General features: G+C 30.5%; 2 non-coding genes and 1 pseudogene across 2 annotated transcripts; 1 reads left to right on the top strand and 2 right to left on the bottom strand.

Annotated features, from left to right (window-relative positions):
• Positions 1-8,179: 8,179 nt before the first annotated feature.
• On the bottom strand, positions 8,180-9,639 carry LOC111281578 (pentatricopeptide repeat-containing protein At2g02980, chloroplastic-like; annotated as a pseudogene).
• A 5,175-nt stretch (positions 9,640-14,814) lies between these two features.
• On the bottom strand, positions 14,815-14,921 carry LOC149518859 (small nucleolar RNA R71). Its single transcript, XR_016342542.1, has one exon. It is a non-coding gene; the product is annotated as a small nucleolar RNA R71 (small nucleolar RNA).
• Positions 14,922-20,766: 5,845 nt separating this feature from the next.
• LOC149518858 (small nucleolar RNA R71) lies at positions 20,767-20,873 on the top strand. Its single transcript, XR_016342564.1, has one exon. It is a non-coding gene; the product is annotated as a small nucleolar RNA R71 (small nucleolar RNA).
• The last annotated feature ends 6,427 nt before the right edge of the window (positions 20,874-27,300 follow it).

Raw genomic sequence — 27,300 nt, 5'->3', positions numbered from 1 at the left:
TAACATTTGGTAGCAATTGGTGTCAAAATTGCTAAAGAATTTTTTAACTTTCATGGACACTTGTTTATATGCCTATCCTTGATATAGCTTGTACCTTTCATGTAAAATTATGTGTGCCTTAAATTGATTAATCCTTATTTTGAAAAAAAGGAGAAATCTTAGAATACAATTTTGCTTGATTTGTTTTGTGATAACAATCGGTATGCTTTGTGATAACATATCTTTAACAATTGGTATCCTAAACAATTGGTATGAGCTTGTATGCATGTGCTTGAATTTATGCTTAATTGCTATTAATGCTTTAGGATCTAAGCACATCTTATGCTAACATGATTCATGAGTAGGTTGCATATCATTCATTATCCTTTGCTTATAAATTTCATGTAGTAAATTTAATGACTTGTACTAAAATGTTAAAATTGGATACATTAGAATACTTTTATGCTTTTGTGTTTGACTACATGTATTTGATCTTAATTGTGAACATCACTTTATTACATGCATTCAAAAATATTCTTGATATTATTGGTATCATGCATTTTGTCCCATGCCTTGAATTGATCTCTCTTTCTTTTGCCATGACAAAAAAAGGGTGAGTTTTGTCCTATTTCGTCTTGTACGCTTCTAGCAATTGATATAGGAGCTTAAACATTTCGTATAAAGAGCATAAAAAAAGAAGGAGAAATGTTTCATGAATATATTTGTTAATGTTGCCTTTTTGTGTTTATTTGCTCATTAATATGCTTATGCCTTTTTGTTATGATAAAAAGGGGGAGAAATATCATATGGACAAATTTGCTTGTGCTTGATATGCATATGTTTGATTGTGCTTATTTCATATATTTGACTAATATATGTTTGTTGAGTTGTGTTGGATTAGGATGCATTAATTAAAAGGGAGTTTTTCAAAATGTTTTTCAAAATCTTACATGTCTTAAAGAAAGTTTTTTATCAAGCAAATTTATCTTTAAGTTTTATCATATCAAAAAGGGGGAGATTGTTAGCCTTGAATTGATCCTTACTTTGAAATGACAAAACATTAAGCTAAATAAGCTTGATTAAGATTTTGAAAAAGATTTATTTAGTACATTTTCTTAAGTTTTATTATTTTTGGTACTAAATAAATAATATAATTTTCAAAGTTTAAACAAACCTTTCTTTATGTTTTCTTATTTCTCAAATCAAAATTATCTTTAAACACTATTTATTTGAGCTTAAATGAAATTCCAATTGTTGTTTTTAAAGTGAACTTATTCATGTTGGACTCAATACAATTTTGATAATATTAGCTTTGAGAAATAGATTAACTTAAGAAAGTTGTGTTATAAGAACAAAGTTTTCTAACATTGAACTTGTTTTATTTTTCTGTATTAATTCACAAAGCTTTAATATTTGAGTTTTATATGGTTGGAAAGCTCTTTGAATCTACTTTCTATTTAATTAAACAAAATGAAAATCCAAATTTTTTAAGAAAAGATTTTGACTTTTTACTAGACATTTTATAGTTATCTAAAAACTGAACAAGGGATAGTTTTGAAAATTCACTATAATTCATTACAATGAATTAGGTGATGAATTTTATTTGGATAGAAAGCCCTGTAAGTATAAATCTTCAAATGGTTTTTGATTTGGAATTGTATAACTCAAGATATGATCAAATTAGTGAATAGAGTGCAAAATAGGATACAACCACCCAGCTTGACTGGATTGATCCCTTGGCTTACAAGATCAATCCCCTAGCTAAACCAATTGAGCCCATCTTGTAATGGATTCATTAATTTTTCTTATAGAAACAAAATGGATTTGAAAAACACCAAAAGGATCGATCTCTTACATGAAAAGATGGATTGGGTAAGGCACAAGAGAGATCCCCTATCAAAACCAGTCGATTAGGTCTGCCTAGAGATGTGCATAATAGCTAGTTTTTCAAGCTCCCAATAGGAATTTCTTCTTCCAAACCATCCCCAACAGCTAGTTGTTTAATTTCTCTACATATAAGATGCTCCAACACACCAAGAAGGTTGATAAATCAAGAGAGCAATTTCAAACAAGCCATATATTCATTCCCTCATAGAAATTAACAGTTTCAAAGCTTTAAAGTCTATATCTTTGTATTTATTGTATCAAATTCATTATTTTTGTTCATTTATCATTTTCTTGTACTTAAACTTAGAAAACACTTAGCCTTAGAGAGGTTATTCTATCGTTTACAAAATTACCTTTGATATATAAGGGTGGAAGAGAACAAAAGGTAAGGTATCATCTTGAGAGCATTGTAGTGAGATTAGATAAAATACTACAAAATGTAGAGGTTTTTATCTTAAGCCTTAGAGAGAAAAAGATAGGGTTGTATTTTCAATTCAAGATTAGTGGATTGAAGTCTTGGTGTGGATAACTAAAAAGATATGACGTAGGGGCCTTATGGAGAATGACTAAACTTTTATAAATCTTTGTGTTTGATTTCTCTATCCCTATCACTTTATTTTCATTGTTGATTATATATACTTCTAGATATATCAATTGTTGTCATTTACATCATATTTTGATATTGATTTTAATTTTTCATTCAATTATTTTGAAATCATTGTTTGGGAAGAACTTAGAGAAATCTAATTCACCCCCTTTTGGATGACCATGTCATTTAAAAAGCTTACAGTATCCAAACATAGCATAAACCTAAACCCTAAATCCTAAACCCTAAACCTAAAAAGCTAATGCTAAACCTAAACCTTAACTCTAAACCTCGACCCTAAACCCTAACCTAGACCTTAAACCAACCCTAAAACCAATCATGTTTTTGTATTTCATTTTATCTTGTCTTCACATGCATTTTCATATTATCATGCATTTATGCTTTGTCATCTATATTATATTGTCATGCATTCATCATATCTTATTATCTTCATGCATCTTATGCATTTGTTTTGTAAAACCTAGTTAAAAAAAAAAAAAAACATGTTTTGAAATAAGACAATATCTCTAGTAAATATAGTCATCGAGATCTTGTTTAACTATAGGAAGACTCTCGATGATTACTATTTATGAGAGGTGTTTGTGGGACAATTTGTAAACCTTTAAATTAGGAATATTCTTGAAGCTTTACCTAGTAACATGAGAGTAAAAGAAGTGTTGTGATATTTAAGTGTTTTCACTTTGATCCAGAATTATTAAAAAAATTGAGTTTTATTTTAAATTTTATTTGTTTTTGTTTTAAAAAAAAAAAGAAAAAAAGAAAAGAAGAATGGGAATTAATTTTAGACATTAAGCAAAATAGAACCATTTTAATCAAAATTATGAGATTACATGCAATCAATTGGTACAATATTCAATGGGCACTACGGGGTTGCTAATCCTTTCCTACACATAACTTACTCCCAGATTTATTGTTGATTTAGCATATCATAAATTTGTTCTTTTTTTAAAACTTTTAAACATGTTTTAAAATGTTTTATTAAAAAGAAAAAATTTTTAGGTGGTCAATCACATCCTAAAAAAGATTGGTGGAAACTCCTTGTTTTAATTTTTATTGAAAATAGTTTTAATCCCCGTACTTTTGAAAAATTTCTCATTCATCTAGCTTTCGAGTCAGCCCACCTCCATGTCCCGAGATGTCGCAACAACAATTTTTTCGCATTCTTAAGCACTTAGTCTTGATCATTAGGATGCATGTATGTTTAGTTGAAGTTTATGTAGATGTGAAGTTGCTTTGATTTTTGAGGGTATGTACATATTTTAGAATTTGTTTGAGCATCTCTTGAGGTGAAGTCATAGGCCACACTTAACTATGGAGATGATTTAGGCCATTTTTGGATCGCTTGAACCTTTCAATCTAACCTTTTTATGTTTATCCCTAGTCACCCCTTTTGAGCCTAATATGTGTATATTCCCTTTATTTATTTTCACCTTTATAAATTAGCCACCTTTTGATTTATTATCTTTATCTTTCTACCTTACCCTATGTGCATATGGATCAATCAAAGAATTATGAGAGCTATGTTTAATTAAGAAGAAAGGGTGGAGTTGAGGTAAAAAGATTGTGTAAATTTTGTTTCAAGCAAAAGCTGAAAATAGCTTTAGAAGAGAGAAAAAAAATGCAAAAAATAAAAAAAGAATAAAGAGAATGGTAAAAACATGGAAAATAGCAAGTATCCTTATAAATTAAGTTGAGTTGCTATTTCAAGAAAAAAAGAAAAAAAATAAAAAAGATTTTAAGTTTAGGGGTGTTATATTCTTTTGAAAGCTTTCTCATTAAAAATGTAGCTCCTACGTAATGCAATGCATGCTTGGTGTTTATGAGCCTAAATTTTCCTTTATCATACCTTAACCCTAGCCTGACTTTACAAGTTTAATAAAAAGCTTATTGATCTTTGGTTAAGTTATGGCTACATTAGTGGAGAGAGTGTGTGAAAAGCAAACTTATGAAATTTGTGCATGCTTTGAGGTGATTTGTTGATCTCATGTTTGCTTAGCTTAAATTGAATATTTTGCATAGATTTGAGATAGATTATATGCATGCCCGTGAAAATTTATGATTGGAATGCAAGTTTATTCTTGAATGAGTTTTATGTTGGATATATGCTTATGCTTTTCTTTTAAGATATAGTCATTGTGCAATTTTTGAAGATTCATAAGAATTTGATTATGGGAATTATGTATTCTGATATCTACCATGCTACTTTCTTATTTAGCTTAGTTTTATTTTGCTTGAGGATAAGCAAAAGTTCAAGTTTAGGGGTTTGATAACTTTATAAAATAAAGCTATTTAAGTTGTTTTTAGTCCTTAATTGGTTGGCTTTTGCTTAGTTCTTATCTAAATATTGTTCTTTTTACTCCTAAATGGTTTGATTTTTTTGTTTTGTAGGTTTTCTTGAGCAAAAGAATGAATCTTTGTAAATCTTGATGATTTAATATGCATAATATGGAATCTTGTAGTGTTCTTGTTATGTTCTTGGAAGTTTTTGATTTTCTTTGAAATCTTGAAGTTAAAGAATGGGAAAGATGTCCACGATTAATTTTGTGGACTTTAAAGGAGTTGAGTTTATGCAATCTTGACAAAAAATGAAAAAATTTATACATGATTCAAGTTGGTAATTTCGTTAATGAGTGAGGGCAGAATTATAATTTCAAGTGAATACAGGTCTAAGATTGCTTATGTAGGTGCACATGCATGCGATTACTAATGGATGACATGGCATGGAGTCTTTTCTTATTGGTTAAAAAAGATGACATGGAGGATGATGTGGTATGATGAGGTGGCAATTTTATTTACTTTTCCTACTTGGATTTGGATTTCCTATTCACATTAGGATTTGTTATTCCTAATTCTATTTGGAGTAGGATTTGCATGAAGTTATAAAAGGAGCATAGGATGGGCGGCATTAAGGAAGAATTCTACGTGAAATAAACCTCTAGTTTTGTCCAAGATTCAATACTAAGTGGTGTACTACAAGATGAGTTCAAGATTCTAGCAATTTGAAGCAATTTTTAAAAGTTTATACACCTTGGTTGAATGTCACTTCTTTGGTAAGCAAGATTTAGTTTTAAGCTTTCTTTTATGTATTTTTTAAGTTGCTATATGTTAAGAATAGAGATGGATATGATCTAGAATACAAGAATGGTCTATAAGCTTTCTTTTTTAAGAGTTCTAGTTGAATTCAACCACAAGAGGCATTTTTAGATTCCAGAAACCAAGTTTAACCGAAACACATGTGTTGCACTTGGAGATTTATCTTGGCTAGAAAAGGTTGTACAAAGGTTGAGGTGACAGACCAACTTATTAGCTTTCTTGTTTTCTTTAAAGTTTTCTTGCTTTCAACTTTTAATTTAAGCTTTTTTTCAATTTTAATTTTATGTTTTGATTACTTTGGTTTATGCACATTCTTTTTAAGTTTAATTCAATTAAATTTTGGTTTCAAAGTTGTCTTTCTATTTGGTTCCCATTAGTTTTCATGTACTTTGGTTTAAAGATTGATATTTACATTCGGTTTTCTTGATTTTTGATTATACAAGTTGCGATTTTGATTAGATCTTGTTTAATCTATTCGGCTAGCTACTGTTTTGATGATCAATCATTCAATTGAAATTTTAAATCATTTTTAAAGCTTTCTATTGTTGTTTTTAAGAATGGATTTAATTTGGTTAATGCTTATCTTGTTTAGTTTGCATGTTTAGCGTTTTAATCTAGTTTAATTACATGAGTTTTTGCATATTCAATTTAGTTTACTTGTTTATTGTTTAAAACAGTTTATGTTATTGCTTTTTCAATTGCTTTTAATTGAGTTATTGCATATTTAGGTTTATTTCAAATCGGTTTAGGGTTTATTAATTAAGGTTTGTGTGTTTGCATGGTTTTAGGGTTTATAAGTTTTGGTTCTTGCATGTTAGGTTGATTTAAATTCTTTTTTTATTTAAATTGATTCAAGTGCATGTTAATTGGTTAATTTAAGTTCATTACATGTTTTAAAAGCTATTTAGGGTTTGAATTTAGTGGATTTGCATGTTTTGCATGTTTATTTGCATAGCTTTTTTTTTTTCGATTATTGCATATTGGATCTATTTAGTTTCGGTTCTTATTCTTTTGATTAATATTGCATGTTAATTGGTTTATTCTTGCTTTGTTTCATTTGGTTTATGTTATTTAGGTTTATTTGACTTGGGTTTTAATTATATTGCATATTATAGTTTTAGTTTTAGCTATTTTTAGTTATTTGATTATTGCTTAGGTTAATTTGATATTGATTTATATAACTTTGCATGTTTTAGGTTTAATTTGATTAGTTTATAGTCTTTCTTGATTTGATTTATCTAAGTACAGGTTTGAATGAAACAATTTTGGTTCTTGTGATCTCATATACACAATATTTGAGGGAACAATACTTTATTCATTCTATATTACTTGTATGATTCTATGCATTTGTAGATTATCAATCATTTCGTCAAATACCTAGTCTCTAAGTTGTCCTGCAACTTCTTTGCCATAGCCTCATTTTGGTATGTATCAACTAGGTTGTTAGACAGACGATTAGGAATATAGCCTTTACACATATAGTCTGCCTAATCCCATTTTTGCATCTCTTTTTTTTGTAGGAACAAATTCTATATCATTTTTTTCTGGCTTGGGAATAGTAGAAGATATACAACCTTCAAGGTTGTAAATAGAAAATACATTTTCTTCTTTGAAAATTACCACCATTGAATAGATCCAATTTGACAAAATTTGAAGCCAATTCTTTGAGCATTGCTTTAGTATCCATCGTTGAACCAAATAAAACCTTAAGATTGTTAGAATCAAAATTTGGTAATATGGAATTACTATTTCTGGTAAATTTGAAAATTTGATGAAAGGCTTCAAAACGTGCAGCGGTGCCATTTTTATCAAGGTTTATTTTCCTCCACCCATTTATGTACTAGTAGGTGCGCAAAAGGATTGTTAACGATAAACCTTGAGAATAAAATGAAACCTAGTGACTAATTACGTTTTGTATTGACAAAATCAGTCCACTAAGGATTCATAGGAGTATTACAAGATAACCAAACTTCAAGAAAGAATTTTTGCTAAAATATTTTATAAAAGAAATATGAAAATTATTTAAAGAATGAGGGAGAGTTTTGCGACTTGTTTATGTATTTTTTCATAAAACCTGAGGAGTTTATATAATTACTTAAGTGCATTTTCATTTTGTATATATAACTGTCTATTTTGAATAGACAAAAACTGTCTATTTTTAATAATTAAAATTGTCTATTTAAATAGATTTATTTGTTTGTTTTGTACAAGCTTAAGTATATATTGTTAGCTATTTGTTTTGAGTAGACTTAATTAATCCGATACTTAACTAACTTTTGTTTAATTAAAAATTAGATTTTAAATAAAATAATGTTTTATTTACCACACTACACGTGCTAGTGTCTAAGTACCAAGTGCCATTAATTAAATATTAATATATATTAATTATTTAATTAATGTAAGACCAACCAAGCTTGAAAATTGGAGCCCATGGTCCATCTTTGCACTTTAGCCACTTAAGTCCAACTACATTGGGCTTTTACTCCTTTTATGTAAATGATTGTTTTATCTTTTCCTTTTCCAATGTGGGATTAGTTTTCATACTTTACTTTGAAAATTTCTAAGATAAAGTAGAATAGCTACATGTCTAAAAGACACCTAAGACATATATGGAATCCATTATTAATATAAACATGCAAAAGATGGAACAGGCGACCATAAAGGATATTTATTACCAGTAATATTGGCAAGAACAAGATCCCTTACTTAAATGATGGAATCAATTCTAATTTTTGACAATGATTTCTCTATCAAATTTATTTGAGACATGTTTCATAAAACAATGGAATTATAAAAAATTTGAAGATTCTTTATGACTTTTATGGTTGTTCTATCCTTAATGTTAAGTGCAAAAGCAACAACCAACTTTTCCTTATGACAACTAAGACTTTCCTCATTTTCCTCCTTCTCCTCAATGTTATGTAATACATTGGATGTATAGGGTGTATAACTTTCAAATTAATGATCATCAATTATTGAAACCAAGAATTCTTTAATTTTCTTGGATTTAGATGTGAATTGTCTCCCTAAACAATTTCATACACCATATCCTTTGCACTAAACAAACTATAGCTAGGATTCTTCCTAATTTTCTTCTTCCTTATCAAATTTCTCACAATTGCTTTCTCAACCCATCTACCAACTCCATCAAATGCATTTGATAAAAGCACATAATCACCATCATGATTAGGGTCTAGCTAAAAAATCCTCTCATTCATTTTCTTAGCCAATATAAGCTCATTATGTTTCACACAAGCTTTCAACAAATGCCTTAAAATAACAACATTTGGCCTAGTAGGCTTTCTATCCATAAATTCAAAAGCTTTGTAAAACAACCCTGCACGACCAAGAAAATCAAACATACAACCATACAATCATAGGTTTTACACCATAATCCATCTTAATACTCTTAAACCCCTTATCTATAGTCCATAAGTCCCCTATGACTACAATCTAGTAAAATAACATTAAAAGTAACATGATCAAGCTTGAAGCTAATTTTTTCAATCTCATATAACACATCTAATGCTTTTTATTGCCCTTGTGAACAACCAGCCCATTAATCAACACTGTCCAAGTCAATACATTTTTCACACGCATTCTTTTAAAAATTTTTACAGAATCATTAATAGAGCCACATCTTGAATCATATCAATCAATGCAGTACCCAGTGAAATGATGTGTTTCAATGCATTTCTTGAAATAAACAAATCAACCCATTTACCAAACTCTAAAGTCCGTAACTTCAAAACAAAAAATATTACACTAAGAATGGTAACTTTCATCTAGTTTAAAATTTTCCACCAATTGCATTTCTTGAAACAAACCAAAAGCTTTGTACCCAAAATTAATACTGTAAAAAAAAAAAAAGATCATACTAGGCTAAGAAACCAAAATTTTCTCAGGCATTTTATCAAACAATTGAGTGCCTTTGCCATTAACCCAAACTAGCCATAAAATTTGATCAATGCATTGTTTATATAAACGTCAGAATGCGAACCAAGTTTGATTATGAATGCATGAGCTTCGTAGCCTGTGTGGAGACCGATGCAAGCTTTAAGTATGAAAGGGAAAGTGAAGTGTATTAAAACCAATCATAAATAGCACTAATACATTTAGCATAATATCCACTAATAACTTATAAAATAGAATTATTTAGACTTGTTTTTAGTGCTTAAATGAGTTAATTTTGGTTTGCCTTGGGTAAAATAAGATTTTTTTTATTCCTAATGTGCTTAATTTGCTGTTTTCTAGAAAATCTTGAAAAATCTTGAATCTTAATGAATCTTGAAGAATCTTGGTGATTGTTGCTTTTTGTATAGTCTTAAAGTGGATAGATTAGGTAGTAAAATGGAAATATTCCGGTATCATTTCCTAAGAGATTATAGATTGTAAATGTTGGGTAGTTCTTCAAGTATTAATGGTGAGATCTTAAAATTTTATATGTAAACAGATGAAAACTTGGGTTTGGTTGTAGATCTAAATAAACAGAAGATTGGAAAGCAATCTAGGCTATAAATTTTACTTAACTGACTATCACTTAGAAGTAAAAGAATATAGCTAAAAACAAAAGAAAACAACTAGGAAAATAAGAACAAATGATAAAGGTCGAATGGTATAAAATTGCATAAAAGAGTAAGAAAACTAAATTGCATGAAATCTTGTTAAGAAAAGCAATGGCTGAAACTAATCTTGCATAAAAAATAATTTGAAAAGCAAAAGATTAGAAAAGAATATGATTGTCGAAAATAAGAAAGTAAAAACAGGGTTTGAAATTAAAAGTAATGAAATGAGATATTTGAAAAACACTTCTTGAATTAAAAGAAAAGAATTTGAACAAAACTTTTGTTGTTGAAAAATCTGTCACCTAAGCCAATAACTAATCTAAGCTAAACACTAAATAAAAGAACTAAGAGAAGAGAGAAAGGAGGAGAAGATTAAGATGAGGGATGATGAAATGAGGTGAATGGGCTCCTTATTTATAGTGAGGGATTCAACCATAAGAGGGTAGGATTACAAAAATTATATTTAAATTTAAATTCTCTAAAGCATCATGGTCGAATTAGACTCTTCATGGAGGAAAGGTCTTGGCTGAATGGTTTTTTGGGATTTAATCTTGGCCTTTTGATATTTGCAGCTTCCATCTTAATCCATTTTTCTAGAGAGGTTTGGCTAGCTCTTGGATTACAAGACAATGCATTTGAATTTCATCCAAACTCTTTCAATTCAAATGGCAAGAGTCCTCCTTTTATCGTGATTCTTTAAAGAGCAAGCAAAAGAGTCTTGTCCATCACAAACATCCTTAGTTGAATGTATCTAGTCTCCATGTTGGGTTAAAGTTGCATGAAATCCTCTTGGATCGTGTCTTAACTGAATAGGAGATAAGAGATAGGAATCCTTATTTATTTAAATTTCTTCATGGCAAAGCAAAAAGAGTCATTATTGGATAAAATCTTATTTGGCCAGATAAATAAAGCCCATGTGAACTTGAAAATGCTAGGAACCTTTTTTGAATTTTTGCTTTGGCCAAATGCCATAAGAGATTTTGAAGTGTCCATGTGCATTTAAAACTTTTTCTTGGCCACATGGTTGTATGAAATTGGGCCCCCTTAGGGCAATAGGTTTCAGCTATAGGCTTCCAAAATATGGCCATATGTGTTTTTACATGTATACATACCTGGTTTGCATGAAAACTAAGTCTAATAGCTTGAAACCCTGAAATCATGAAAACAACATGAAAGGTAACCAAAATAACAAAAATTTAAAATTTAGCACCAATTTTAGTAAATAAAAACATTATATGTTAAGGTGCTATCATACCTCCACACTTAAATCTTTGCTTGTCCTCAAGCAAAATCCTTAAATCAACAAAACTATAAATCATTATACATACTTTCAAAGTGAAGAATTACCAAAAATTCCTATCATGCAATATAGCATAATACAAAGTTGAATATAAACATAGAGTTATAATAAATTCCTTCAAAAACAAGCTACCAATATCTTATGGTCTTTACACATATATTCTTTACACCTATACATCTACTCAATCTTTAATTCATGCATATAACTCAAATAAAAAGAATGCAAAACATTTCATCACATTTTAATTCAAAGATAGAATAGACTTCATATGTTCACTTTCCTCTTTCCTCTCCACTAATGTTAGACTTATATACTTGAGTCAAGATTAAAAGGTCTTTTTGACTTGTAATGTAAAGCTTGGGTCAAGGTAGGAAAAAGAAAATTTTAGGCTCAAAACCTTAAGCTTACTTTCTTTGAATTTTTTTAGACTTTGAACAATTGAAAGCTCTTTCTGAGACTTTTTACTTTTAAGGCATCACTTTATTCTTTATTCATAATATCTCTTTTTTTTTTGGAAAATTAGCCATTTTTTGCTTTATTAGGATTTGCCTTTGCTTTTGTAATTTTTTTTCTTTTTTTCCTTGTGCCTCCCTTATTCTCAAATATAAAAATATGTCTATAATACACAAGTAAGCATAATTGGGTTAGGTAAAACAAAAGATAGGGTAATAATGAAAGAAAAACGGGATAATAATGAAAAAAAAGGCTTATTAGCTTATTATGTGGCTAAATAAACAAAAAAAAAGGAATAATATAATAGGCCTAAAATAAAGGTACAAGGATGCATCAAAATAAAACAATTGGTAAAAGGCTCCAATGATCCAAAAAACTACCTAGATCATCTTTTAAGTCAAATACAGCCTAGGATTTCACCTCAAAGGTTGAGTAGGTGAATTCTAGAATGCTTATTCATATTTTCAAATGTCATGCAAATCCACATCCCAGAAACTTTTCGTAAGAATCAAAGCATTTCCTTAAAAGAGAATAAAAACATATGTATAAAAATCATATCCAATGAGAAACATGCTTAAGAATTCATTTCAAGTTCCACCATATTCATAATCAAACTTCATATCATACTTAAGTCAATCTTAGAAAGCCATGCAAAATCAACTAAGTGTGCATATCAATGAGATCTAGTATTATTGGTTTAAAAGCAAAGATGGAACCATAATTATCAAAAATCATTTAAGTTTATAAAGCATTCTTTTCTCCCTCACACTTAAATTGAATAATGTATCAAAATAAAAATCAAAGGAAAAAGAAATACTCCCTAAATTTACTTCAAGGTTGAATCTTCATGAGATATTGATGCACCAAAATATATAGAGAATTTACATGTTAAAATGGTGCTAAAATTTAAATTTTTGGATGATTTTTTTTGCTTTTCATGCTATGTTCATAGCTTTAGGTTTTTCAAGCTCAAGACTCTTTTTCATGCAAGCCATGTATGTAATCATTCAAAACTCACATTTGGCCCAACCATGGAAGCTCTATGCCACCCACCATTGGTCTAAGTTTAAGCATGCACAAGCCTAATTGAATCCTATTCCATTCAGCAAAGGTGAATTTGTGAGATAACATCATGATTCTTTAATAAGCCATGAAAAGAATGACTTGCATAAGGACACTATCACATTCGACTATGTAAGAAGAAAGGAAAATTTCCAAGCATTTGGAATCTCCAAGCTCAATCCATTTGGCCAAAAGAAGTTTGAAGCCAATCATGAGCCTTTTACTTTGTCTTGAAGAGTTTTGACAAGATAAGGACTTTATCACTTTGAAGATCAAAAGTTTGAATAAAATGCAACTTATCTCTTTATGAAATCTCATCTTAGCCGAACCTAGGGATTGATCAAGATTGCATCATATAAAGATTAAGGGCCAACATTATCACATTCTGCCAAAGCATTTCAAGAATGAAGAGTTTGATTTTTTTTATGCAACCTTAAGGATTAAGATACAACTTTATCTCCTAGTTTTTGAATTAAACTCAATCACTTGCAAAACCCACCCCTTTCGTTGAACCTATGCCTATAAATAGGCATGGCCATTCACTTGTTTCATCATCCCTCTTCTCACTTCTCTTTTTTCTTTTAGTTTCTAAGTTTCTTTAGTTCTTTACTTCTTTTAGTTAAGGTATCGGCTTAGGTAATAGATTTTCCAATTACCAAGTTTTTTTTCTTTATATCTTTTTTCAGTCAAGAAGTATTTTCATTTAAAGATCTATTTTCTTATTTTCTCATTCATAAAATCTTGTTTCTTGTTTTCTTTAATTTTAGCCAAAGCATTCTTTTCCAAGATTGATCCAAGTTTTCTTTATTTTCTTTGCAAGATTCGATTACATGGTCTTTCTTTTTCTTTAATTTCTTTCATCCAACCTTTATTTTTTTCAAAAGCAATTCGGTATTCTTGTTTACAATCTTTTAATTCTTTACTTTGTAATTTTTAAGTTTCGATTTTAGGATTAGTTGTTGGCTTTAAACTTGGCTTTCTAAGTGACAATCAATGAAGTTTAAGAACCCTACTGTACATCACCTTTAATCTTTACTTGATCCCTGTGTATTTAAACCATATATCCCAAAAACCTTGAATATTCATTTGTTTAGATATAGGATTTCAACCTTTCACCTTTGGTATTTGTGAACTACCCAACATTACATTCTATAATTCTTAAGGAGATTAGACTTGGAATACTCTACTTTCATACTGATCTGTGTGCTTGCAGGCTCTATACAAAACTAGCAATCAAGTTTTTGGCATCGATGCCGAGGATTATAATAGTGTTTGTAATATCAATAAAGAATTCCTAAGCTCTTATAATCTAAACTCTTTTTTTATTTATTTTCTTTTTCTTTTTACTTTTCTTTGATCTTTTTCTTGTTTGCATGTGCAGATCCAAAAGTGTTGACTTAGCTCTAATTGATCAAGAGATATAAAGAACTTTTAGAAGAAAAAGAAAAGAGTAATCAACACCACCAGCACCTGCTCCAATGACGAATGCAAATAATGAAGGGCAAAAAACTTTGAGGGACTAAGCAGTTCCCAATGTAAATGGTTTTCAGCCATCTATTCAAAGGCTAACTATTCAAGCCAATAACTTTGAGATAAAGCCTTCAATTATACAAATGATCCAAACTTTTGTGCAGTTTAAGGACTACCAAGTGATGATCCAAATTTACATCTTTCTAATTTTATTGAACTTTGTGATACTTTTTATTACAATGGTGTTTCTAAGAAAGCAATTAGACTAAGATTATTCTTTTTTCTCTTAGGGACAAAGTGAAAAGTTGGCTATCTTCTTTACCACTAGGCTCAATTACAACATGGGATGATCTAGTTTAGAAATTTTTGGCAAAATTTTTCCACCAACAAAGATTGCAAAACTAAGGAATGAGATTACCACTTTTATGCAAGTTGATGGTGAAACTTTGTATGATGGATGGGAGAGTTTTAAAGAATTGCTTAAAAAATGCCCATATCATGGTTTACTAAATTTAGATTTTTTTACAATGGTTTTACACCACTCATGAGGACCACCTTAGATTTGACTACTGAAGGGGCTATAATGAACAAGCCTCCTGAGAAGGCTAATGAGCTAATAGAAGAGATAGTTGCCAATAATTACCATGGGGCATGGAAAGAAAAGTCAATAAAAAATTTGCTAGTTTATTTGAAGTTTACTTCCATTAACTCCCAATTGGTGTCTTTAAAAAAAAGATTGATGCCCTAGGAAATCAAACACAAGCCAACCCTATTAATACCATATAAAGTCTCTTTATATCCTGTAGCATATGTGAAAGACCCTATTTTTAAAAAAGATGCCAATTTATCATAGAACTTGTCCATTACACCCAATAAATGAAATTAAGTAACAATACTTATAGCAATACCTACAATCTTGACTATCGAAACCACTTTAACTTTTCTTAGAACCAATCCACTAACAGCCAAACCAAATGTTATCACCCCAATCCACCAAGCCACCAAAAACTAAACCAACAACTACTGCCTTAATCCACCAAACTATAACCCACCCTAAGAAAAGAAACTTACCTTTAAAGACATGTTGATCTAGTTGATGTAAGCTAACAATGCCAATATTCAAAGCTATGTTGCATCCATAAAAACCTAGAAAATTAAATAGGTCAACTTGCCCAAGCCATGGCAAATCACCCAGTAGGTACCTTGATTAGTAACACTTAAACTAGCCTTAAAAGATAAAAAAAATAAGGGATTTAAGGCAGCATATTCTTTGGGGATGTTATGATGGACGATTATAATGAAAAAGATGATAAATCCATTATAGTCAACCTATCCAGCTTTATAAGATAACCAAAAGTGGATTTTATTAGAAAAAAGGGTATTCTGAAATATGAAGAGCTTTTAAGACTTGTTAGAGAAATCTTGGAAGGTTTTGACCCCATGGCATTAAAAACCCTTGAAGTTTTTGAAACTTATGAAAAAAACCTTAAGAAAGAAAAAAATGAGATGAACTATAAGGAAGATCTAGAAGAATACATTAAAGGGTCTCTTAAAGAAGAACAAATGCTGTTGCAAGTAAGGAGAGCATTAGTAGAAAGTATTTTACCTGAAGAAATAGCCCAAGATATGCTTGCCCAAAATAACCAAAGAAAAGGGGTAATGCTAGAAGAAGGTCCCTAAGTAGAAGATCTTAAAGAAAAAAAAAAGAAAAAAAATAAGATATTCAAGAGAAAGTTTAACAAAGGCCAAAGATGACTGCCAGAATGTATAGGTTGTGTTTTAATGTTAACCCACTTGCACCAAGGCCTATTCTCAATGAGTTGCTCAATGAACTAAAAGAAGCCACATTCTTAAATGGTTGCAACCCAAAGCTTCAGCAACTCCTATTTGAAAAGTTAAAAGATCTAGAGAGTTTTACTATACCTGCATGATTGAAAAATTGAAATTCTTTTATGCTTTTGGTGATATTAGTTCAAGTATAAATTTATTGCCTATGAATGTTTTCATGCAGCTAGGTTATCGAGAGCTTAAACCTCTTACATTTAACATTAATTTCACTAATCAATCTTCTAAGTTACCACAATGGATGCTAAAAAATGTCTTGGTGAATATTGGAAAAATGCTTTTTCTATGGATTTTTCTATTTTAGATATGAAAGATGACAAGTTCCATTGTCATCTTCCATTACTCTACTTTAATGGTTATGCTTTATGATTCTTTTACTTTTACGACATGCATGTTTTAATGTTTTTGTATGAGTTTTTTTTTTTTTGTTTTAAAGGATGAAGAGAAGCAAGGAGGATGCATCATGGATATTCGACCTTGAAAAATTTTTGGGAGTATTTCTTTTTCCTTTGAGTTATTGATATATGTTTTCATTTAAGTGTAGGGGAAAAAGAAAACCTTTTTATTTTAACTCATTTTTGCTTTTCAAACCAAATTGGCTTGCTAAACTTCATTATGATGTTCACTTAGTAGGAAATTATATATACTCTCTTGAATGACTAAAGTATGATATAAAGTTTAATTATAGATATACCAGAACTTGAAAAGAATTGTTAAGCATGTCTTTACTTTAGATATGATTATTATGCATACATCTCTATTCTCTTTATATGAAATGCTATAATTTTTGTGAAGGTTTGTGAAATATGAACTTGCATGAAATTTAAGATTTGAATAAGTGCTTTAGAATTTACTTGCTCAACCCTTGAGTCGAAATCCTTTTCTTTGTTTATTTAGCCACATTGTAAGCCCAATAAGCATTTTCTTTGATTATTTTCATTTCTTTTGTTGTCCTAACCCACTATACTTACTTGTGTATCATGGACATATTCTTGTATTTAAGAGGAAGAGAGGTGCAAGGAAAGAAAAAGAAAATCAACAAAAGCAAAGGCAAAGCTTAATAAAGCTAAAAAATGGCTATCATTAAGAAAAGGCCAAAAATACAAAGCAATAATGAATGCCTCACAAATCAAGTTTGTAAAAACAGCTCTTAATTTTTCAAAGTCCAAGAAGTTGAAGAAAAAAAAAATGACTTATATAAAGACACTATCACATTTAGCTATGTAAGAGGGAAGAAAATTTGCAAGCATTTAGACACTCCAAGCTCAATCCATTCGACCAAGAGGAGTTTGAAGCTAATCATGAGTCTTTTGCTTTGTTTTGAAGAGTTTTGACAAGATAATGACTTTATCACTTTGAAGATCAAGAGTTTGAATATAATGTAGCTTATCTCCTTTTGAAATCTCATCTTAGCCAAACCGAGGGATTATTCAAGATTGCATCATATGAAGATCAAAGGCCAAGATCATCACATTCGGCCAAAGCATTTCAAGAATGAAGAGTTTGATTTTTGATGCAACCTTGAGGATTAAGATAGAGCTTTATCTCTTAGTTTTTGAATTAAACTCAATCACTTGTAAAGCCCACCCATTTAGCTGAACCCATTCTTATAAATAGGCAAGGCCATTCACTTGTTTCATCATCTTTTTTCTTACTTCTCTTCTTTCTTTTAGTTTTTAAGTTTCTTTAGTTCTTTAATTCTTTTGTTTAAGCTATTGGCTTAGGTGATAGATTTACCAATTACTAAGTTTTTGTTCGTTAAATCTTTTTTCAATCAAGAAGTATTTTCATTCAGAGATCTCTTTTCTTGTTTTCTTGTTCATAAAATCTTGTTTCTTCTTTTCTTTAATTTTGGCTAAAGCATTCTTTTCCAAGATTGATCCAAGTTTTCTTTATTTTCTTTTACAAGATTTAGCTACATGTTTCTTTTTGTTTAATTTCTTTCATGCAACCTTTATTTTCTTAAAAAACAATCTGACATTCTTATTTATAATCTTTTAATTCTTTACTTTGCAATCTTTTAAGTTTTGGTTTTAGGATTAGTTGTTGGCATTAATCTTGGCTTCCCAAGTGACATTTGGTGAAGTTTAGGAACCCTACCATACATCACCTTTAATCTTAACTTGACACCTATCAATTTAAACCATGTAATCCTAAAACCCTAAACATTCATTTGTTTAGATATAGGATCTTAGCCTTTTACCTTGTACTTTTAAACTACCTAACATTACATTTTATAATCTCTAAACAGATGATACTTGGAATATACCACTTTATTACTTGATCTATGGGTTTCCAGGCTTTATACAAAAAGCAACAATCAGATATCCTTATTGCTTCACTTTATTTCTACAAAAACAACTTAAACACACAACATTAAAACATACTTGTCCTAATAAAAATAAAGAAAACATAAACTTGGAAAATAAACTTTAGGTTGCCACCCTAATAACACTAGTTTTAGATAAGCTTGACCATCTTAAATCTAACAAAATCATCTTATCCCTTTAGGAGGGAGTTTACCTTGTTTTCTCATTCTCTGAGGAATGACATAAATAGAATTGGTTTTAGGAGGTTTATTAACTTTCCTAATAGAAATAACATAAACAGAGCTTGATTTCCTCATGGGTTTGACATTGCTAGAGCTATGGGTTGCCAAATGGGTTTGTATCAGAGGGTCAAGAGGTTTATCTACTAAGTTAGAATCCTTAAGGTTTTTCTTGACCTTGACTACATTAACATCATCTTCATCTCTGAGAACATCACACCCTATAGTCATAAACTGTAGCTTTTTATTTTTAAATCTAAAGGTAAAGATAGTGTTGTAAACATTTATTAAAGCTTTGGTAGTCAATAGGAAATGTCTTCCTAATGGTAATGGAGCTTTATCATCTTTCATGTCTAAAATAGTGAAATCCATAAAGAATGCATACTTACTAACTTTCAGAAGTGTATTTTCCAACATCCTTTATGGTAGCTTAGTAGACTGATCAGTAAATTTAAGGTTGAATTTTACAGGCTTCAACTCTCCACAGCTTAACTGTATAAAAATATTTAAAGGTATTAGGCTTATGCTCAAGCCAAGATCATAAAGATCAAATTTTAAATTTTCAACTTTGTAAGGAATAGTAAAACTCCTTAGAGTTTTTTTCTTTTTCGGTAAAAGTTGTTGAAGTTCAGGGTTACAATCTTTAAAAAATGTGGCTTCTTTTAATTCTTCAAGTAGCTTTTTTTGAGTAGGCCTTGGAGAAGGTGGTGCTATGTTAAAACACTACCTATACATTTTTGAAGTCATCCTTCACTTTGCTTGCACTTTCTCTTCCACTTTTTTCTTATGAAATTCTACCTCTTGACTTACTTCTTCTTGGATTGTCCCCTCTTCAACTATTTCTTGAATTGCCTCCTTAGGTTCAGATTAAATGCTTTTTAATAATGCTATCCCTTTTTGCAATAGCATCTGCCCTTCTTCAATAAATCTTTCAATGTATTCTTCAGGATCTTCTTCATATTCCATCTTAGTATTTTCTTCTTCATGGTCTTCCTTATAAGATTTAATGTTTTTAAGGGCCTTCAGTGTCATAAGGTTAAAACCCTCTAAAATTTTTCTTCCATATCTTATAAGTTCTTCATTTTCTAGTATTTCTTTTTCTCTCACAAATTTTACCTTAGGTTGTTTCATAAAACTGGAGAGGTTTACCATTATAGGTTCATCTATGAAATCATCCTCCTAATCAGAATCCACCATCATAAAATCTTTAAAGAATAAATAGCATTACATGTTTTCTTACCTTGTCTTTTAGGGTTGGATTCAATATTGCTAGGCAAGATACCTACAAAGCAGTTGGATATAACTTAAGCTAGTTGACTTATCTGGTTTTTAAAGTTTTTGATCGATGCAGCTTGGTTTTAGATGTTAACATTGTTGGCTTGCATCAATTAGGTCAATATATCTTTAAAAATAAGTTTCTTTTCTTGGGGTGGGTTGTAAGTTGGTGGATTAGGGTGATAGTTATTATTTTGGTTGTTGGTGGATTGGTGGTTTGGTTGGTTCCAAAAAACATTAGGGTGGTTTCACCATCCAATGTTGTAGGTATTACTATAGGGATTGTGGTTAAGCTTAGATTGTTAGATGTATTGGACAAGTTCTATCTTGAACTGACATCTTTCACTAGAATGGTTTTCTTCATAGATATCACAAGAAATAAAAGGGTTTTGGATTGCTTTCACATTTAAGGTTGGCCTCTTAGGGCTTTTATCTTTTTGGTTAGGGTAGCTAACGAGGAATTGATGGAGGTGATTGCATCTATCTCAAATAAACTAGTTGATTTCCTACTTACCTTACTATCCATGCCCCATCGATAGTTATTAGTAGCCATCTCTTCAATTAGCTCATTGGTTTCCTTAGAAGTCTTACCCATAATTGCCCTTCAATAGTGAAGTCCAAAGTGATTCTCATAGGTGGTGTAAGACCAATAGGAAAAATTTAGGTTTGCAGCCATTGGGGTAGACCATGATGTAAGCACTTCCTTAGCAACTCTTTGAATATTTCTCATGCATCATATAGTGCTTCACCATATGCTTATAGAAATGTGGAGATCTCATCCCTTAATTTGGTTATTTTGGCTAATGAGAAAAACTTTGCCAAAATCTTTTGTACCAAATCATACCATATTTTGATAGAACTAGGTGGTAGTGATGTCAACCAACTTTTTGCCTTGTCCCTGAGAGAAAAATGAAAAGGTTTTGGTATAATAGCTTCACTAAAAACACCATTGTAGTGAAAGTATCACATAATTCAAGAAAATTTATAAAGTTGAAGGTTAGGATCATTGCTTGGTAGTCATCCAAACTATACAAAAGTTTGGACTATTTATATTATTGAAAGCTTGTCCCAGAGAGAAAAATGAAAAACTTTTAGCACAATAGCTTCACTAGAAACACCATTATAGCAAAAAGTATCACATAATTTAAGAAAATTATAAAGTTGAAGGTTAAGATCATCACTTGGTAGTCTTCCAAACTACATAGAAGTTTGGACTCTTTGTATTATTGAAGGCTTGATCTTAAAGTTGTGGGCTTGAATAGCTGGCCTTCTAATGGATTGTTGAAAACCATCAGAATTGGAAACTGTATAATCTTTTAAGGTGTTCTTTGAGCCTCATTATTTGTATTGGTCATTGGTGTTGTAGGTGGTGCTGATTGCTATTTGCTTCTTCTTCTAAAGGCCTTTCAATTTCTTGACCGATTAGAGCTAAATCAACACTTTTAGATTTGTGCATGCAAATAAGAAAATATAAAAAAAAGAAAAGATCAACTAAAAAAAAAAGTTTGATTATAAAAGTTTAAGAAATCCTTACCGATATTGAGAACATTACTATAATCTTTGACAAAGATGTCAAAAAATTGATTACTACTTTTTGTATAGCCTGCATGTGCACAAATCGAGTAATAAAATGAAGATATTCTAGTATCATCTCCTAAAAGATTATAGATTTTAAATATTGGGTAGTTTTTCAAGCACCAATGGCAAGATCTTAAAATTCTATATCTAAACAAATGAAAACTTAAGTTTGGCTATAGATCTAAATAAATAGAAGATTGGAAAGCAATGTAGGATTTAGATTTCACTTAACCAGCTGTCATTTAGGAAGTAAAAGAATATAGCCAAAAACTAAAGAAAACGACTTAAAAAATAAGAACAAATGATGAAGGTCAACTAGTATAGAATTGCATAAAAGAGTAAGAAAACTAAATTGCATGAAATCTTGTAGAGAAAATTAAGGGCCGATACTAATCTTGTATAAAACAAAATTTTAAGAACAAAATATTAGAAAAGAATATGATTGCCAAAAATAACAAAGTAAAAACAATATTTGAAATTAAAAGTAATGAAAAAGAGATCTTTGAAAAATACTTTTGAATTAAAAAAAAAGAATTTGAACAAAGCTTTTTTTATTAGCAAATCTATCACTTAAGCCAATAACTAATCTAAGCTAAAAACTAAAGAAAAAAACTAAGAAAAAAAAGAAGATAGGAGAAAAATGAGATGAGGGATGCTGAAATGAGGTGAATGGCCTCCTTATTTATAGTTTCGACCATAAGGGGATAGGATTACTAGAATTGTTTTTAAATTCAAATTCTACATGATAAGGCTCAATCTTGGTCTTCAAAACATCATGGTCGAATGGGACTCTTCATGGTGGAGTGTTATTGGTTGAATGATCTCTTGGGATTTAATCTTGGCCTTTTGATCTTTGTAGCTTCTATCTTGAGCCATTCTTCTAGATAGGTTTGTCTAGCTTTTGGATTACAAGACAATGTGTTCGAATTTCATCCAGATTCTTTCAATTCAAATGATAAGAGTCCTCTTTTTATTATGATTCTTCAAAAGGTAAATAAAAGAGTCCCTATAAATCATAAACATCCTTAGATGTCATGGTCCTAAAGAAGAGCCATAAATCCCACATCAGTTGCGTACTAGAGTTAGTCTTGGGATATAAGGGTTCACAAATTCCCTTCCTTGTGAGGTACCTTTTGTGGGATAAAACTATGAGGCCAAATGGGCCAAAAAGTACAATACTTCACAAAGGTGTGAACCATGATAGGTAGGCTAATCTGGGATGCTAGATGAGTGCATGCCCTGGTCCTAAAGTCATGCGGGCCTAGAGGTTGAGTCTTGACCCATGACAAGATAAGAGTACTTGGTGCGCTAAAAAGGACTTTCGGCTAGTGAAAAGAGATGGGAGCTAGCAAAAGATTTATGGCAATTTTAGGACCAGATCAGAAAGTTGCATATAGAGGACGTGACGAGGGCATCATTCAATCAAGTGAGAGAGAATGTCATGCCCTGGGCCAACGAACCAGGTGCATAGGATTGAGCACCAGAGGTTAATACTCAAGCACCAAGGACACTGGTGAGGGTTTGAGCACTAGGCCTTGGAGAAGAGTCTAAACTACTCGTATAGTCAGGGCTAAGCCCGTAAGATGCTTGCACCACACTTAGGAGGGCCCAAGAGAGTAAGTGCACTCCAAGATCTTTTAAAAGCAGCCAGGATCAATAGAAGCCTTTAGCAGGATTTGGTTGACCCTAAAAATTAAGATGAGCTTTTTGTATTAATGTGTAATATGTGTAATCCTTGATTTCTAAGAGATATTATAATCCCTTAGTTTTAGGAGCTAGCCATAAGTAGAGCTAGGGACCTCAACTATAAATAGAGGGTTGCCCCACCTTTCTTTGTACATCATCAAACATTTTGCTTTAGTAATATATAGTACATATTCCAGTAATTCTCTTGTTCTCTCAAACTTGTGCATTATGTCCTTCCAGTTGTTCTAATGCCCGTACACTTGTGTTTTAAGTTAACTTAGGCAAAAAAGAGGTGATTCCAAGCCTAAGGCCACACAGATTTTGAGTCTTAGGTCGAAGCCTGTGACTAGTCTTTATGTTAGGTTGAAGTTGCATGAATCTTCTTAGATTGTGTCTTAGTTGAATGAAAGATAAAAGATAGGAGTCCTTATTCATTTAAATTTTTTCATGGCTAAACAAAATGGTCATTCTTGGATAAAATCTTCTTTAACCGAATACATAAAGTCTATGTGAACTTGAAATGCTTGGAACCTTATCGAATTTTTGCTTTGGCTGAATACCATAGGAGAGTTGAAAGTGTCTTTATGCATTTAAAACTCCTTTTTAGTCATATGGTTGAATGAAATTGGCCAATAAGGTTTGGCTATAGGTTTCCAAGATATGGCTATATGTGCTTTTGATTGTATACATGCATGGTTTACATAAAAACTAAGTCCACTAGCTTGAAATCCTAAAATCATGAAAACAAAATGAAAAATTCCAAATATCATCCAAAATTTAAAATTTAGCACCAATTTTAGTATGTAAAAACACTATATTTTAAGGTGCTATCACTTGAAATTTCTTGATCAATCTTGAATTTTTTGGGTACATTTGGAGTAGTATTGTACTGATCTTGATGTGTTCTTGTTGATTTTTAGAAATCTTGTAGTTGGATTTGATAATTTTTTGCAAGATTTGCTTTGCCAAACCTATTGAAGTTAGAATTGATGAATCTTGCTGAAAATTTCATAAAATTGATGTAAGAATCATGTAAGGGATGTTTGGCTATGATTAAGGATAGATATATAATTTCAATTAAATGTAAGTCCATAGTAGCTTATATGGATAACATAACAGTAAGTCTTTTCTCATTGGCCAAGAGAAATTATTTATAGGCCTATGTGACATGATGACTTTGAAGTTATGTCCATACTTTAAAAAGTCCAAATAGCCTTTAGTTTTCCTAATTCAAAAAGGATTCCTACTTTGATTAGAAAATCCCACATTGACTTGGAATTCCTACCTTGACTAAGAAGAGCACTTGGTTATCCTACTTTGAATTATTTTTTCTATGTTGAGTATAAAATCCTAGTTTGAATAGGTATTCTTATCAAGGGTAAGATTTGCATGAAGATAAAAGAACACTGTAAAGAGGGGGTAGAACATTGGGAGAGCACAACCTATAATTTTATTTCTCTCTTCTCTAAAAACTTTTCAACTCGAAGCATAAGTCCAAGATCTAAGAATCTGATCTATGACCAACTAATTTCAAGATTGAAGCCTAATGGAATAAGTTGTCTAAAAAGAGCCCAAAACATTTCAAGATTATGGGCTGCTAAGAGAAAAGGTCAATTGTCCATTCTATTATTCAAGAAGACTTAGCCCAATTTAAGAAAGGTCCAACAAGTGCTAAAGCTTAGTCCAACTTGGAGTTCCTATTCAAGAAGCCTACCAAGGGTTTAGAAGTAATTAAAAAGCATTTTTTCTCTTGAAGAAAGCCCTAGCCAGCATCTACCTATCTTTCTAACTTTAGGATTCTTTATATTTTTGTTTTATAAATAACTATCCTTTGTTTAGGGAAAAATTGAAATAGGCTTTGGAGTCATAGGCCAACTTGAAATAGTTAGCTTCTTTAAGTTTTCTTGTTCTTTACTTTTCATGTTTTAAGTTTCCTTCATGTTATTTTAAGTTTATGTTAAGTTCAATTTCAGTTTTCTTTAAAATTCAAGTTCTATTTTGTTTTCAATTCAATTTAAGCTTTAATAAAAATTATTCCTTACTTTTAATTCAATTCAATTTGCATTTTCTCTTTTTAAGTGCTTTTATTTCATGCAATTTGTGTTTTTTAAGTTCTATTCATAATTTAATTTTTGGTTTGAAGTTTAATTCATTAAGCTTAAGTTGTTTGCATGCACTTAAGTTGAATTCAGACTTTGTTTAAAGTTTTAAAGTTAAAATTAAGTTTAATTAATTAAGTTTAGATTGTTAAATAAAAGTTTAATAGTTCTTGCATGTCTTATGATTCAATTGGCTGTAATTCAATTTTCTTCATTGTGATTTAAGTTTAAGTTGATTAGTTTATGATATTCGATATTAATTTAGGTTTAATTTACATGTTTGTAAGTTTACTAAGTAAATTTACATTATGTTTTGTAAATTTAAGTTGTTAAGTTTAGATTGAGTTTATTTTGCATGCTTAGTTAGGTTGTAATTTAGTTAGTTAATTTAAATAGTTATTTAGTTATGTTGCATTCTAATGTTTGATCTTTTGGATATAATTAAGGGTGAACAATTTCAATATTAGTTCTTTTCCATATATTTCAATCTCTATGGGAATGATACTCTATTCATTCTATATTACTTGTTCGATTTTGTGTAATTGCAGACTTTCAATGAAGGTTTTAGCACAGTTGCTAAGGATCAAAGATGAAGAATTAATATTGATACTAACACAAATTTTTTATAATTCAGAATTTATTTTCTTGCACCAATCTATTTTTTTGTTTTATGTTAGAGTTCTATTCGTATAAGGATAGGAACTATTTGGACTATAATACACATTTTTTAGAGGATTACCAAGCTCAATGGTTATCTAATTGCTTAGAGGCTAAGCGAGCTACTAGTGGGTTGAACATAGATGCCTTTAATGCTATAGCTTCACAAGTAGCTATTCTAGCTAGTAAGATTGATACCATTAGTGCTAACTATGATCCTACTTCTATCCATTCATTCGAGAATCAATATGATGTTTATTGTAAGGACTATAATAGTGATGGGTGTTTTTATAGTTAACAATCATTTTTTTTTCAAACACCTACAATCAAGGTTGCGAGGGTTATCCTAATTACTATAGGATAATAATTGGGGGCACTCCTTTAGTTTAACACCTATGTATAACCTGACTTATCCTATCGAAGCTTTATTCCTTCCCTCACCATAGTATTTTATCCTACATAATATAACCCACCACCATCCTAATATCCTTCCCCACTTTAATAAAAGAAACCTTCCATGGATGAGGTGTTAAACCAAATCTTTCAAAATCAGATTGCCTTAATTCTTCAAAACTAAAGCCCTTTTAAGAACCTTGAAGTATAGGTTAAATAGTTAGTAAATGCACTTAGCACAAACCATTAGGAAACCTAACCTATAAATATCGAATCTAACACTTTATAAGAAAATGAGAAGTACTATAAGAAGTGACTGACAGAGGAAGATGAACATAAAAATAGTAATCATAGTGAGAAGCATATTGATCTTAGGTATGGTATGAAGCTGTGTAGTGATTTTGAATAGTATGGGTTTATAAAAACTTTAAAAGATGATGAATTAATTAAAGGACTTGAAAATTTGAAGAATCGATTACCATTAGTCCTGGTCAACCAGTTTCTGAGCCTTATAATCTACTCTTGTCAATTTCTTATCCTTGTGAAGACTAAATACATCAATTGGAATTGAATGGGGTGGATAAGCATGTTGAAGAGGGTTGTCTACTTGAAAACTTGCTTGAACCTCTAGAAACAACCTTTATTATGTCCAGTGAAAAGGATGATGGTACATCATCCATTGCACTCACTTTGACTATACCACCCATGGAAGAGCCTTTAGCTTTAGAGCCCAAGCCTATCTTCCCATAATGATACCTCTTTCGTTAGTATTGAAGCCAATGCCAACCTATCTTAAAATATGT

Source organism: Durio zibethinus, chromosome 5 (genome assembly GCF_047325235.1).
Source record: "Durio zibethinus cultivar Kanyao isolate XHJ-2024 chromosome 5, ASM4732523v1, whole genome shotgun sequence".
Lineage (NCBI taxonomy): Eukaryota > Viridiplantae > Streptophyta > Magnoliopsida > Malvales > Malvaceae > Durio > Durio zibethinus.
The sequence above is the reverse complement of the archived record's forward strand: the minus strand, read 5'-3'. Positions and strand labels throughout refer to the sequence as shown.